General features: G+C 36.2%; 1 pseudogene; it reads left to right on the top strand.

Annotated features, from left to right (window-relative positions):
* The first annotated feature begins 239 nt into the window (after positions 1–239).
* On the top strand, positions 240–12,947 carry LOC114086144 (dolichol-phosphate mannosyltransferase subunit 1-like; annotated as a pseudogene).
* The last annotated feature ends 976 nt before the right edge of the window (positions 12,948–13,923 follow it).

Here is a 13,923-nt window from a genome sequence, read left to right on the forward strand (position 1 = left end):
AGAGAAAAGTAAAGTCACTAAGGCAAAAAGTACATTAAAAAATTATTCATTCTTCACTTGAATCAGCTTCATTGATAATTTGCCATATGTGTGCAGGTAGGTTCCGGGTGGAACACTATGGGGTTCTCAGCAATGTGTTGTAGTCTGTTGTAGCTATAGCTACCCAGTGGAACTCTGTGGGGGACATCAGTGCCACAGAGGTAATGTGAGCAATCATAGACCTTGGCTTTCAGTTGATCATGGGGAATTCACTAGAAGTGGTAGCAGAGCTACTTCCAGATGATACGAGGCCTAGCCTTGTCTATAGTAGCCTCCAAAAGGAGTCAGTGATGTGGGTTTCTTTCATTGGATTTTTGGTGAGTCTCTTATATTTGTTCAGACTTGTGCACTAGTTTAGAAGCTCACTTTTTGAGGAAAGCAAATGCAGGTTGTACACACATTCATTGCATTAATTCCAACGAAGCATCAATTTTTTGACATTTAGCTCTGATCCAAAGCAATTTTGATATTGAGTCATCTTTAGAAGATATCAGCCTTAAAGAAAGAGTCATCAAAAATACAGAGCCTGATGGACACACAGGGAAAGTTGAAGAGGACCAACTTAATCCTAAAGGAAGAAATAACTTCTCTAGTAAAAGAAGAAAATCTAGAGAGATGCAGACACTCAATACAAGTGGAGATGATAGCTGAAATTATAAGACTGATCAGTCACCAGAAGATAACTTAGGAGTCACCCTATTACAAGGTTTCTCAAACACCTCAGTGGCTGGGAGCCTGGGACCTTCTGCACCTCACCAAAGGTCTAAAAGAAGATCTCTGCATTTTCCTCCACTTAGAACTTTGTGCTATCATGTCCATTCATCAGTTGTCTGTGCTTCTGGGAAGAGCTTAAGAGTCCTCTTCACTCTTCATGCCCTGGAGTTCATTTGTCCACCATCACATTCTGAAATTGGATCTGAGTGTTTTTCAAGGTTAATTCAAACTTCAAATGAGCCAACTATTGGACATTCAGAAATGCATCAAGAAATTTGGAACTTTTTAAAAAATTGTCTCTCTTCAAAGGGAATTTTAATCTCATTCATTATTTTAAGAATTGATGGTACTTGAGGAAACAAACTTGTGCTCAAAATAAAGCTGGATGGAGCATAGTTCAGTATAATATTTTGTAATGTTATTTTTAGATAAATTATATAAACAAATTATATTTTATTTGTATCTCTATACCTTATATATTGTATTTTGTTTAATATCTACAGTGTAGCAAAAAAGAGACATTTTAAATGCAATGGTAATTTTGGTTTAACTAGATCTGTATTTACTTCAGCTATACATAAGTGAAAAGTGATTTTTTTTCTCCTTAATAAATAGTTGCTTAGTTAAAAAATATTAAATGAACACAGCATATATCCTAACCATGGGTTATTGTAAAGTGATATAGAGGGCATTTTATAGCATGTAATATATCCAGTTGATAAAAATAGCATAAAGGTCTGTATTCAAAAGGAATAAAGGCTAAAATAGACAAAGAACAAGACCCCTAATTTATAGTGCTTTTACAGAAGCTTTTAATAATCCCATTTACCAATATATTTAATTAGAACCTCTATACATTGAACTAGGTATCAGCATATTGTAAAACTCTCTTGTTGATCTTCATGTGTGGCCAAATTTAAGGACCACTGATGGTTTGCAGATCATTATAACGTAACTTATTTCATCCAAACCCATGTAAAACCTACCTTACAGCTATTTTGTCTTAATTATATACAGAATACATCAAAGCAAAAAAAATTCCACATAAATAAAATACAAAAAGCATTGTTAACAAAGTATTTCCTTATAAACTGATAAATAATGAGATAATATGATATAATAGAAGATCAAACTGTGATTAGGAGATATATTTATGGATCTATTAGTAAATTAGCTGGCATGGAATGATTTGATTCTTATTTCAACTTCAGTTTCATTATTTATAAAATAAAAGATTGGATATAAATGATTTCCAGGATCCTTTTTAATCTTCAAATTGTTTGACTTTATAAATGAGTAGAAAATTTTGGAAATCAAGTGGCTAAGGTTGAATTTTTGCTTTTGGACAATGGACTTTGTAATATATCTTAAGCACAAACTGATGACTCATTTCCTATAGAGACCTATAAACATTTTCTATCTTCCTAATTCCCTAGCAGTATTTTTTCAGATCTTGGAATTTTATCTTTTTCTGATGTTATACTTTTAGCCCAGAAATTTATTCTGAGCAAGTTTTCTGTTATCTAAGTATAAACAATCACTTTTTAACAGTAATTGCCAATTATTAGTAAAGTCCACCAAACTGAAAATTTTAGAACATTAGTTCTTTATATCATGAAAATACATTTTTTTATTTTACCAATTACATGAATATGTATGTTATGTGTGTCAGTTATTGCCACAATAATGCTGGTAAACTCTTCATGAGACAAAGCAAAAACAATAAAATAAACAATCGTAAACAAAAACAAAGAACCAAACAAAGCAATATAGCAACAACAACAAAATAAACCCACAGTATTCTCTTATTTTTAAGAACATGGTTGGTTGAGATTCACCTGGGTTTCTGTAGCTGATGGAGGCTAAAATTTTGGGGACTTTGTTTTAGTCCATGGCAAGGGTCCAAGTTTGCTCTATATGTCTCTCATCCAGTAGCTACATGAGACAAATAAAAAAACAAACAAACAAAAAAACAAACCAAATGTGAAATGAATGCATGAAAACACACAATGCCTTTTATTCTCTCTCTTAAGCTTTAGTCTCAGAGCTTATGCTCTGTTACTTCTGCTGGCGTTCTATTGGCAAAAGTTCATAGCTAAGCCCATGTCAAAGCAGCTGGAAGTATATTCTGTCATAGTGGAAGGGGAGTGAATACTGCATCACACAGTAGTTCACAATGTCATATCTACATATCTATCCAAATGTAAAATGAAACATCATGATACCCTACTTGATATATTTCTGTATAATTCCTGCTTTCTTAGAATGTCCCATCTCAGGAAAATTCCCTTCATATATCTGCTTCAAGAAATATGTATATCCTCTTAGCTTTCGGATATTCAAAGCATGAGTTACTTGATTAGCTAGAAGGGTCTCGGGTGAAGGTGAAGCCAACCAAGATTTTTATAGTTAAAATATTTTTACCTAGTTATTTTTAAAACTATGATTTTTGTCTCTATAAAACATATTTCTGTGTGGCAAGAATTTGTTGAATTCTAACAAAAAACTTAACCTCAAAGCAAAAGTAGCAATTAAAAAACAAAAACTTGGGATCTCTGCCAGATGGCTTCTGAATCAGAACTTATTAGAAAGATTTTTATTTCTAAGAGAAAGAAGGAGGAGAAGGCATATGGGGATTGGTTGCTAAGAGTATTTTTTTAAACACTGGTGTTAGCTGGTTTCCTGCAGCAACGGTACTTATTATTCCTAAGAATAATGAAGAATTCACAAATTAAGGACTTCCTGAAGGCTGGTAGGCATGTTGTCACAGTTGATTGAAAGCAAAATAAAATTGATACTTAACTGCCAGACACCGCATGGGCTTAACAAAAACAAACAAACAAACAAACAAAAAACCAGACCATTCTGAATGTCTGCCATATTAGGCTCCTGACTCTCCTGACTCTTCGCTGGAGGTCTTCCCTGTAAGTTGAGGCTGGAGGGGGACTTCCAGAGTTCTGATTTACCATAATGGAGTCTCTTGCAGCTGAATCAAGACTATCACTGTAGGTCCAGAATCCACCTTTCTCCCATAACCTATTTTTTATATGTCCAGGATTGTATCCAGGTTCTAGAGGTCTCCAGATCTCATAATTCTCTCTTTCTAGCCACTGTTCTGAAACTGCCATGTTAGAAAAAACTGTCCAACAGACTTCTTTGTTGATTTCTGCAAGTACCCTATTTCTTTTTTTGGTAGACAGTAATTTTTCGGTTTTCTGTTGGGAGCCTAGCACATACTCCCACATCACCCTGGGTGATGAATTAGTCTTCCAGACCTATGACATTGTCCCATAATGAGTTGCAATGACATACAATTCAAAGTAAACACCATATCTACCACCCCCTTTGCCCTATTAAATATCTGTCTAATGTAGATGAAGACCCATAGATGCATCACTGAACTGGCCCAGAATGTAAGCTTCTGTAGAAAGATATTTAATTGTTAATATAATTGAACATACATATGAGGTACAGTGTGATATTACATGAATACAATATCTAGTAAAAATCTCCTTAGATATTTAGCATTTATTCATGTTTTGAGTCTTCTCTCTTTTGGTTCTTCATAAAACATATAATAGATTACCAAAAACAATAGTCACCCTACTGTGTTATAGAACACTACAACTTATTTCTTCTATATGATTACATTTTGGTACCCATTATCCAATCTCTTTCCAATCCTTTGTTTCAGTTTTTTTTCCTACTGTTACCCAAAATATCCCACTAGAACAATTCTAGGAGGAGAAGTTCATTTGAGGGCTCATGGTTTCAGAGGTCTCAGTCTATGGACAGCAGGCTCCATTCCTTAGGTAAGTCAGAACAACATGATGGTAGAGTGTGTTGAAGGAAGAGGCTCACATGATGATCAGGAAGGAGAGAGAGAGAGAGAGAGAGAGAGAGAGAGAGAGAGATCTCCACTTGCAAAATACAAACATATACCCCAAAACCATGCCCCCAATGCCCCACCTCCTCCAGCCACACCCTATCCACTTTCAATTACCACCCAATCCCATCAGATGATTAACTCACTGATTGGGTTAAGGCCCTCACAACCCAATCATTTCTCCCCCAAACCTTCTTGCATTGTCTCACACATGAGTTCTTGGACTATATCAAGGTATACCTAGAAAGTTAGCAAAACATATTCTAGGTGTATCTGTGAGTGTGTTTTTCAGAAAAGATAGGCACGTGGGTCATTAAAATGAGTGGGGAAGACTTGTCCTGAATGTGAGAAGCACCATCCAAGAGACTGGGGGACTGGATGGAAGAGAAAAAAATGTAACAAGGGAGAAGTGCACAGGGGCTGAAGCCTTCTTGAGCAAGTACAGTCTTTGTGGCTGCCACTTTGGACAAAGTTAACATTTATTTTACTAGATGATAATAATATAACACAGGTCTAAAGTGCTTGTGCCTGGTGAACATGTAATAATGTCTTTGAAAATCTGAAATAACTACAAGAAAGCAAAAAAGTGGGAAGTCTAAAATTCCCAAGGCTTTAGTTACCCCCTTCCACATCCATCAAGATCCAGGAATGGTCCAAACTGAACGCATGAATGAAACAACGTGCCCAAACCAGCTGGTGGGACGGTTGCAGTTTGAATCCTTAATTGTCTCAGGATTCTAAAAGAAGTTGGACCTTTCTGTTTTGGTGCTTCCTATGAACCTATCATGTTGAAGCCCAGCACAACCAGATGGCTAAAAACTATCTGAATTGGGTAATTGCTCATTCCCCAAACACAGTCCTCTCTCTATTAGGGACAGCAACCCACTTTCAGAACTGCAACCAGGGAGGTGTTTCTTGTCCCAGGAAAAAGGGTTGGAAGGGTGGGTGAGAGAATGCCTATATTTCATGTGCTCTCTATTCTGCCCACCTCATGCCCATAAACAGATGCCGTTTTTAAAAGGGTTAACCCTCACAAGTGCTTGTTTAAGCACTGTCGTAGAAATTAGGAAGGACTTTGTGAATTCTTGAGTGCTCTGAGAGGGTTAACTTTGTTTTTTTTTTTTACTAAGAACTTGGATCTAACCTGAGATCTTTCCCATGATAATTTAGTTATGACATAGATTTACTTATTATTCTCAATCTGTGTTTTATTGATCTTGTTTTCCTTCAAGGGAAGCACAGATATTAAAAGATGATTGCCTCTGCTTTAAACCTTACAACATGGAAAAACCATAAAGGTCTCAAATACCATGGGATCATATGAAAATTAAATTTCTATAATAATTATAACTTTTTTTCTGACTTTGTTTTATAGTTTTATGTGTAATATCTCTGGTATTTCCGATCTCAAACAACAAAACATATAAAGAACAACAAACTCCTTAAGAGAGGTTGTTAATATTTTACTAGATGAAGAAATAAAGAGCTTAGAAAATTCCAGCAAACTGCCTAACATCAGAAAGCTTAACAACAGAATTTGAACACAGGTCCTGCATATGAATAGTGTGTTCTTCCCATATGAACTGTAGAAATGTACATGAGGAATTTCCTTATTAATCATTTCATGAGGTTTCCTTATAAGGCTGAGGTAGCATGAAAACTTCTAATTCATCATTTCAGGGCATCATTCACAGAACAATTGCTATTCCAAAGATATTTAATAAATTGACTAAATTCAGTTTTATTTGCAATTGAAATATTGGCATTGTCTATGTTTTCTGACATTATACTTCACATAAGGAAGCTTATTAGTTATTTGGCTGAACTGGAAGAAAATAGATTAAATGTTTTATCTAAGAAGTAATTCCAGTGACCCTGCTAAGAACTTCCCTAAGCAATTCTCATATCACAAGTACAGTTACCCTCCTTTGGACTAAAAGATACATACATTTTAGGAAACTACAATACATTTTAGGCTTTCATTTATAGCCACTATGGGTCAAAAATACAATTTTAGACTTTGTGGGACTATATTAATAAAAGTCATTATATTTAGTCTGACTTCTCTAGGGAGCACAGGAACTCCTGAACTATTAAATAAAAAGAACATATGCAGGAGAAATTAAGTGAACCAGATGTTATCAGCAAAACGTGCTCAGGGTTCCAAATTTAGTTTACCGAATTTAATTATTGTCAAGTGTCCCTAGTTAAATTGCAATTTTCTGAATACTGTAAAAAAAAAAAATCTCAAAACCTCAAAACCACAAATATTAAAGCTAATGTTAAGAAAAAACAGTAATTATGAATATTACAATCTTAAACTCAAAGTTTGGAGAATTGATCCCAATAGAGGTGACAGAACTCAGTTATCATTATTGTTAAAAGAGTCAAAGAAGGGACAGTTTATCTGTAGTTATTGATGCAGTAAATATTAAAATCCCAGTTTTCTGATCCCAGAGATAACATAAATTCAGTGATTAAAAAAAAAAGAGGCGAATCAATATCTGAACAAGAATTTTGCTAATATTCCAGGGAAAAGGACTTTGAAAGCCTCATTGTTATTGATTAATGAGTGACAATAGGAAGAAAGCCAGCAAGTCAACTGTTAGCATGTCCTTTCTCATGAGATACTATAGGTAACGTGTTCACCCGCATTCCCTCCAGCTATCATGAAACAATTAACACAAATCAGGGCTCACTTTTTGGCTGAGAGTCTTATTTTTAGATCAAGACAGACTTTCAGTACTCTCCAATCTGTAATCCTGACTTCTTATACATAATCCCACCATATCACTTCTGCAGAACCAGAACTTCTGGATGTTGCACTCAGAAGCAAAATATGTTCATGTCTACCACAGCAACTGCTACGGACTGGATAGAGTTTGAGTGTGTACCCCAGATTTTCATGTGCTGGAATCTTGGTCCCTAGAGTGGCAATGTGGAGAGGTGGTAGAACCTCTATGTTGGTGAGGCCAAGTGGGAGGTAACTAGGTCAGTGTAAGTGCTGCTCTCAGAAAGGATTAATGTAGCTTTCATGTGACCTTGCTAGTTCTCTCAAGAGCAGGTTGTTAAAAAAAGAATGAGCTTGGCCTTTTCTGTATGTGGTCAGTCCTTTTTCTATTTCTTTGCTTCAGAGAGCAGAGACTAGCCAGAATGATAGTGCTATACTGTTTGGATCTTCCAGCCACCAGAATTATGAGCCATATAAACATTTTTCTTTATAAAGTACCCAACCTCCAGTATTTTCTTATAGCAACACACAATGGACTAGGACAGTTATACCCATAAGAAAAGTACCATATTCTATGCAAAGAGTATTTTTCTCCATCAAAATACAAGGTAGTAGAGAAGGCTGGGGTTCAAATAATCTTATTACAACAAAACAACCATGCATAGAAAGAGTCTTTAAAGAGAGTGCTAAAGGAAGGCTTTAAAGGGAGTTTATGGTTAAAGATAATTTTCAAAAAAAGTTAATACTTGAAATAATTCCATTTCTCTATTTTTACATTTGTTGCTTGAGGTCTTATAAAAAAATATTACATATACTGAGATGTTAAAATATTTCCCATATGTTTTCTTCAAGTAGTTTCACAGTTTCAGGCCTTAGTTTCAGGTCTTTGTTCAATTTTGAGTTGATTTTTGTAGAAGGTAAGAGATAGGGAAAGGCATTATGTGTATTTATTAGTGAAATAAACCAGACACGTTAATATTCTGTCTCATATATGGGAGCTAAAAAAGGTTGACCTGAATGTAGAACCGTTACTAATGGGGGCTGGGAATATTTCTGTCTAACCCAGAAGCTTCTCTTGTGTTCACTGCCTGTCAATTCCTCACCACCACTGTAGAGACAACCCCTTTTTTTAATTAATTTTATTTTATCTTCCCTAGAATATTATATAATAGCTATCAGTAATACGTTTTTTCCCTAAAGGTACTTTTTTGCAGTATAATGTCATTTTACTTTGAGAGTAATCCAAATCATTGCATTTAGCAATTGTTCATTTCTTTTGATTGCAGATCAGCACTTCATTATACAAATGTACCACATTTTGTTTATCCGTTCTCAGAATATTCCTAGTTTTAGGCGATTATGAACAAAACTGCTATGAAAATTCGTGTACAAACAGTTTTGTGGACTATGCTTTCATTTTTCTTAGATGAATACCTAGAAGTAGACATGCTGGATTATAGGTTAGGTATGTTTAATTTCACAAGAAACTACTATAACTTTCCACAAAGCATTGTGTATACTTTCATATTTCTAAAAGAAATGCATATTTCTAACAGAAATGCTGAAGAGTTCTTCCTATTGGTGTGTGCAGGGATGAGGGTATTGGGGTGGAGAATGCAGAGTCTCAAGCTCAGCTGTCTCTTTATCCTGGCTGCTCTTTTACAAACTCCTCTAGCTTGAAGCTTAGCAGGTGGAGAGAGAAGAACACGTGCAAAGCTTGGACAATCCATCTGTACCTGTTGTTACCCATTCTCCATCCCAGGCAGAGTCTAGTACCATGTGGTTTTTATCCAGAACTCTCCCAGTATGTTCTGATTTGTCCACATGTTTAAAAAGGGAAAGCTCAGGGTGGCACAAGTCAGTGCACTGTAGGGAGAAAAGACAGCACTCACAAAACAAAATCCTCTTTCTCCCCGATTTCACCTCCATTATGCTTTCTGACATTTGCAAACACTATTTTTCCCACCCCAATCCCTTTCTTCACACTGGCACCTAATTATATTTTGTTGTCCTCAGAAATTTAAAAATAATTATTGAAAGACCCACCAACTCCTGCACTTCCAAGGTGGCATTCAGCAGAAGGAGGCAGCAATTACTCCAGAAACTTATTTATGTATTGATCAGGTTCACTGATATGTAATTTATATTAGTGTAACCACTTTTGGGGGTACACTTTGATACATTTTAATCAATATATAAAGTCATGTAGTCAGTACAAATATCAGATATGAAATAGTCCTATCACTTCAAAAGTTCCCTCATGCTCTTTTATATTCAGTCCCTTCCCCCTTCCCCCACCCCTGGTCTGATGTCTGATGGCCTAGTTTTGTCTTTTCTTGATTTATATAAATGACAGCATGCATTATGTAGCATTTTTTGTCTGGTTTCTATCACCTAGCATAATGCTTTTGAAATTCATCCATGCTGGTATTGAATCAGTAGCTCCTGGCACTAATACTTTTAAGTATGAAAAATTAACTCAAAGAAGTTAATAGGCAACATAATCTCAATTGCTCTCTAGAAGAGGATTTTCTGAGCTAGTTTCAGAGAGCATCAATTCTATAAAATTAGATGCCTACTGTTTCAAACCATTTTCTAATCCATTAGTAACATGTGTATCATTTTTTTCTATCTCAAAGCCTCAACAAAGATTTGTCTTTTTTTTTTTTTAACGAAAGCACTGAACTTCTGGTTCAGTGTGTACAAAGTCTTAAGCTAGACTTCTGGTTCAGTGCTTTGCAGAAAAGCATGTTTTGATTAAATAACTTTGGAGATGTTTCAGGCTATAAACCCCTCTAGAGATTCACATTAGCATATCTAAATTCCACAAAAATCCTGGATTAAAGAAATCCAATTAACATCCCTACATTTTCTAGGTTAAACTATAGAACAGCATGCAACGGAATGTTCTGTAATGGTAGAAATTATACTTGTGGTGTCCAATAGAATAGCCTTTGGTCATATGAGGTTATTAAACACTTGGACTATAACTGAGGAACTTAATTTTTAATTTTATTTAATTTGCATAGTCATATGTAACTAGTGGATTTGTATTGGATAGTGCAATTGTAGAGTCTTTAAAAATTTTCCCTACACAACACTTCTTTTTATTTCCTGTTGAAATATTACCTTATGAAGAACTGGCAACATAGCATGCAAACCCAAGGCAAAGTAAAAACGTGGGCCTTACTTTGTTCAGAAGACAGAAAAAAGTGCTTAAGAAAGGTATAAAGTATAGATTTCTTCTTCCTTTCTTCTGTGGTCTCTCTTTTGATTAATCATGAAGGTTTATTTGCTTCTTAATGTTGTTCTAAGTAGAAAAAATAATAAAATGGTAAATTATTAGCTTGTAGTTCACCATTCATCTTTACCTTGTGCAGAGTCAGTTTAAAATACAAATATTAGGGCATTTAACTTATATATGCAATACCCCAAAGTGTACAATTCATAGTTTGTAGCTTCTGCATATGTGTGTCATTCTTTCCAAACTCTGGAAATGCTCACAAAACTTATTTGACTTTTTATTTCCCTTTGGATACATGCTCATTCTATCAATGCTTTATACCTTGAGTTCAGAAGAGGTGAAAGAGCAAGGAAGTGAGGGTTTTCTGGTCTACCCCCTTTTTTTCTATGCCAACATTTTCAGCATAAATAGTTGGCTGACTCAGGAAAATAAGATGAATCATAATGCAAGAGGGTTCCTTAACTCCTTATGTTTCTTAGGACATTCTTCTTGTGTTCAAAACAAATTCTAGTTTTAATGAAAAGCAAGGTCTTTCAGGCTGCCAGTGCCCTTACTTGCTCAGTTATAGACATACCATGATTATCTCATGCAATAGTCCCTCTTTGTACAAGTGGTCTCACTTTCCACAGTTTGTTGCCTGCAGTCAGTTGTGATGTAAAAATGTTACATAGAAAATTCCATAAATAAAAATAAAAACTCGAGTTTTAAATTATACACAATTCTGAGTAGAATGATATTTCATACTGTCCCATCCATCCTATCTGAGGTGTAATCATCCGTTTGTTCAACGTATCCATGCTGTATACACTACCATCCCGCATCATCATGACTGTATGATCCAGCATCACTCAAAGTAGAGGAGCATCATCTGATTTGTCATCAGAAGGTCAATAGCAGTCTAATGCTATGCCCCAGTGCTATGTCCTCATTGCCTTCATCTCATTACAAGGGCATTGTATTGTCTCACATAACCACAAAGGGAAGGATAAGTACAATAAAATAGTTTTAGAAAGACAGCATGTACATAATTTAATTACTGCATAGTGCTAATTGTTCTTTATTATTAATTATTGCTATAGTAATCTCTTAGTCTAACTGATAAATAAAGCTTCATCATAGGTATATATGTAAAAAAAGAAAACATAACATATACAGGGTTCAGTATTATCCCTGGTCCCAGGCTTCCACTGGAGTGTACTTGGAATGTATCCCCGGTGGACAAGTGGGGAACTGCTGCCCTGGTTCTGTATTTTGCTCACCTTCTGTGCATTGTGCATCTACCAGAATTCTGTATTCATGTATTCATAGTATTCATGAACACCATGTGCGAGTGAAGTGGTAAGAATGGGGTGGATGCCTACCTCATCTTTGTCTTCTCTGCTCATGTGCATACTCCATGTCCCCTTGAAGTTCACCTTTACAGGTTTAAAGATATAGTTGTTAAGCATTTCAAGAGGCAATACTAGAGGTGTCAGAGTCCTGCCAGCTCTCAGTAGGAGCCGGAGGGGCACTCCGACTACAGGACAAGTACTCTGTGCTCTTACCCACGTGTAAGTACAATGAGCATGAGAACCTGCCACTCATCGTGTGGCTGCTGGTGAAGAGCTTCTCAGAGACTGGAATCAACTATGAAATTATAATCACAGATAATGGAAGCCCAGATGGAACAAAGGCTGTCGCTGAACGATTGGAAAAGATCTATGGACCAGACAAAATTCTTCTAAGACCACGGGAGAATAAACTGGGACTAGGAACTGCATATATTCATGGAATGGAACATGCCACAGGAAACTATATAGTTATTATGGATGCTGATCTCTCCTCACACCATGAAGCAAAAAGAGGGTAATTTTGATATTGTCTCTGGAACTCGCTACAAAGGAAATGGTCATGTATATGGCTGGGATTTGAAAGGAAAAATAATCAGTTGTGGGGCCAATTTTATAACTCAGGTTTTGTTGAGACCAGAGGCACCTGATTTAACAGGAAGTTTCAGATTATACCAAAAGGAAGTTCTAAAGAAATTAATAGAAAAATGTGTTTTTAAGGACTATGTCTTCCAGATGGAGATGATTGTTCCTACAAGACAGATAGATGAATTATACTATTGGTGAGGTTCCAATATATTTGTGGATTGTGTTTATGGTGAATCCAAGTTGGGAGGAAATGAAATAGTCTCTTTCTTGAAAGGATTGTTGACTCTTTTGCTACTAATAAAAGAAAGTTATTCATTTATTAAAAGAAGAAGAGGAAAAGGAGGAGGAGAAGGAGGAGGAGGAGGAGGAGGAGGAGGAGGAGGAGGAGGAGGAGGCGGCGGCAATACTAGAGAATAAAACTGAGTTCAGGGTCTTTCTGGTGCAGTGGCTTGTGTGTCTACATATTTCTCACACCCATAAAGCTGGCCTGAACCCATTGTACACATTTTGGGAAGAATTGCTCTGAAAAGTGAAATTAGTAACGTAGCCTACTTCATAAGCTGTTTTGGGCATTAAGTGAATTAATATGTGAATCTGTCAGCAATTGTCAGAACATTATTGTACAACTCCAAATTCAGTGGCTTCTAGTAGTAAGCATTTTCTCTTGCTTACAGGCCTGTGGATATATTGGTGGACCTTTTACCAGGTGCAGGTCAGCTAGGCTTGGCTGTGCTCCACATTTATTCGCCTTCTATTAAAGCAAGCAATCCCTGGAACATGTTCTCCTCGTGGCAGATGATAGGAACACAGGAGAGTGGCAAAACTCATGGCATGCAGAAAACTTCTCCTCATGCACAGCATTGCACCGTCTCATGTCCTAAACTCAGGGGCATGAGTTGTACTCTAATCTATCATGGTACTATTCTTTGGAACCACTTTGCTAATTTTTCTGACTCTGTATTCTATGTGGAGTTATGAGAGAGATGAATTTGAAGTTGTTACCAAGTTTTCTGAATCTGGACTCCATTAGGAGAATGTGTGTTTGTGAGTCTACATTGCAAAATACTGGGGGACCTCTTTGGAGAGCTGAAAAAATCACTCTCTGATCTCTTCAAAAGATACAGCAAAAGGGATCCTAAGAGGTTAGTGAGGATGGCATTGTGCTGTCCTTGGGTGCTAGGCCTTGACAGCTGCCATTAGCGGCCTAATGGAACCTTAAAATTGGTCCCTTTAGAAGAGTAACAGATTCAGAGTGCTGAGAGTCAGATCTTGCCATTGATAGACTGCAAAGACCACAGACACAAGGTTGATAGGCGTGGTGCTAAGAAAAGTTTCTTACCTTTGCTTCAGGTACTATAGGCTAAGATCACCATAAAGTAATGATGATATATTA

This window comes from Marmota flaviventris, chromosome 3, assembly GCF_047511675.1.
Source record: "Marmota flaviventris isolate mMarFla1 chromosome 3, mMarFla1.hap1, whole genome shotgun sequence".
NCBI classification, from domain to species: Eukaryota; Metazoa; Chordata; class Mammalia; order Rodentia; family Sciuridae; genus Marmota; species Marmota flaviventris.